Below are 3160 nucleotides of genomic sequence, written 5' to 3' on the forward strand. Positions count from 1 at the left end.
TCGTTTTTGTCGATGTAATAACATGGATCCTAGTAAGCAACCTCATCTTTTAAGAGTTCTTACTCAAGTTGAAGAAATTCTAATAGCACGTGTGAATCCTATTTTGCAAGTGACACATGCTCGAGGTGGGCAATATAAGTATAGCAGTCATTCAATTATCTTCCCTCATGATATTTCTACAATTGTTCAAATTCTTACCTGAGATGTTGAAGATATTTACTTTCTAATTGTGAGGAGACATGTTGTTTAGTCTAAATATTATGAATGGTATGTCAAAAGATCTCGAGTGATGGATGCATTGCTTTTCAAAGTCCGACATGATCAATATTATCTAGATATTGTAATTAACTATGATTTATTGAATGATCTGCCCAAAAGATCAACAAATATATCCTCTAGGCTTAAATTTGTTGAATGTGATATTGAAGAATCTGAGATCAATGCAACTAATAATGAAGGGTTGTCTGCTGAGCGTTTTCCCTCTCATCCTTATTCTTTTGTTGCTCACCTACCAAATGAACGAAGAGAAGTCAAGGAATTTAGATCATTTCTTGATCATGTTGGCTCTTCACATGTTCAAGACATGGATTGCACTAGTATTGGAACCTCTCCAATGAATGAATATAATACAGAGGGGTTATGATATATGGAATTCCCAACATTGTTACCCATTGGTGATGCTGATTGGTTGCAACCACGTATTTGTATTGTTGAACTTCATGAGTATGCATGCATATTCTTAGGTACTATGATTAGAGATTTGGAAGCCATCATCACTTTTGATATTACCTATTGAACATGATAATATGGCATTGGAGCCAAGCAATTGCTACAGTTTTTGCAGAGACACATTTACATGATAACTCACCTACAACAATTGAAGAGTTGCATCACCAAATTTCTGATTTACCAAATAATAAGTTGGTTGAGCATCTTATGCGGTTTGCTTCTTCTCTGAGAGGTACAAGGGAATACTGGACTAAGTGTCACGCTGAATTCACTGACATGATTACTCAGTTGGGATGTCCATCTTTATTTTTTACTTTGAGTGAAGCTGACACAAAGTTTCCAAAGTTGCATAACCTCATGCCCATACATTCACATTCTCATTCTTTAAATGAGCATCATATGAAAATAGAGAACGTTATCCAGTACCCTCATATTTTTGCCACATTTATGCACCATAGATTCAATATTTTTCAAGAGGAAGTTATCCAAAAATATCTTAAAGCTAAAGACTTATGGTACAAGTTTGTGTTGTTGAATTTATTTTCTATGCTTTGTCAAAATTTTTATTATGATTCTATTTATATTGTTTGTAGTAACTATATCTTCATTTTCTTCAAATATGAGTGGCAGCATAGAGGTTCAACACATATCCATGGTTTCCTATGGTTGGAAGGTGCTACTGACATGGAAAGACTTGATTGGTCAAATGGTTCTGATGTACAACTTGCAAAGAGATTCTTTGACAAGTATGTAACTGCATGGAATCCACATGACATAAATAGTCGCAACATAATGATTCCACTAAGCCTCAATGATGACCCTTGCCTATTGAATAGTGATCAAATTTTCTCTTGCAATCCTCATAATGATTATGAAGAATTGTTAAATCATGTCCAAAGGCACACAAAGTGTACTGTAGATTCTTGTTCGTGCATAAAGGTCACTATTCTTACATGTCGGTACAATGCCCATGGGACCTTTGTGATGAATCAAGATTGTTCATAGATGATCAAGGAAGACAAAAATATAAGCCAACAAGAAATGATGACAGGCTCAATGTACATAACATTGACCTTCTAACAATGTGACGTTGATCTGGATCTAAACAGGAACGCAACAAATTACATATATAACCATACATATAGAGATGCAGCAGAAATAATGCTTCATTTCATTACTGTAAAATATTGAAATATGCTTACAAACATAAATGGAAATAAGCTATCTAGGGCGATGGTAGCTTATCTCTGAGAAGAGATGTGGTGGCTACATGCCTCTAAACTGTGTTACAATGAGGCTTGAAGGCCTATTTATTGTTGAGAAACGTTGGAAAACCCTAAACATCTAAAAACCTAACCCTAGAATATGAAATGCTAAATTGTGGGCCCCGTTTGGGTAAATTGGTATATCAACTTCCCGGGGTCGTAACTTTGGCATACGATCTCCGTTTGATGCGCACAATATCTCGTTAGAAAGATCTATCCGAGAACAACAACTTTGGGAAGAGGAACATCAGTTCATGGACCCATGTTGCTCCCAGGTTTCCCAAAAAAGTCATTTAGGGCCTCAAATCGCCTCCTAAAAATAGTAAAATATGCTACAATTAAGGAAACTAAAAAGTTGAAAGAAACAATGGTGGGGGTCTAAGTGGACTTGGTGGGTGGCCACCAATATCCACCTAGATTAGGCGTGAAAATGTTGAGTTCTAGCCAGTTCTTTCTCACTATGATGTCTTGAAATATATTGCAAAGTATGCATCAAAAGCAGAGAAAAAAGGCCAGAAAGTTATCATCATATGTTAACTAGAATTTCAAATTCTATTGGCTCTGAGGATCATTCTTTATGTGCATACAGAAGGTTTCTTGCAGAAATTATTTTTGACCGTGACATTAGAGCACAAGAAACATGCCATATGTTTTTTAAGCTACCTCTTGTTGTTTGTAGTCAGAAATATGTTTCCTTAAACGTTGGAAGAATGGTTTTCAAGAAAATCTCAAGGGATGGCTTGCAATGTTCATCTAAGAATACTTTTGTTCAACATTATTAGAAGAGACCTTCTTTCCTTGAGCATCTATCTTTGATAGGAACAACAAGATCTTGGACATTTGATAGCAAATGTAGACAAGATCCATGGAAGCCTACAGATGCTCATGCTATTATTTAGGTTTGGACACAGTTTTATTCTATTCCTGGTGAGGCTTCAAATGAATTTGAAACCTTTTACTGGACATTATTATTGAAAATTATTATTATTGAAAATTATTATTGAAAATTATTATTGAAAATTGGAGGAAGTTCTGATATCGGGCATGGCATGTTGATCGAAATCCATCAATTGGTGACAATATTGAAGATGAAGAGCATGGTGATTTTGCTAACCAGGAAATGAACCTTGAAGATGATTTTCAAGAATTGAAGATTTTCTCTCGCT

Source organism: Pinus tabuliformis, chromosome 6 (genome assembly GCF_031772625.1).
Source record: "Pinus tabuliformis cultivar Carrire ecotype Pingquan chromosome 6, CPIR1, whole genome shotgun sequence".
Taxonomy (NCBI): domain Eukaryota; kingdom Viridiplantae; phylum Streptophyta; class Pinopsida; order Pinales; family Pinaceae; genus Pinus; species Pinus tabuliformis.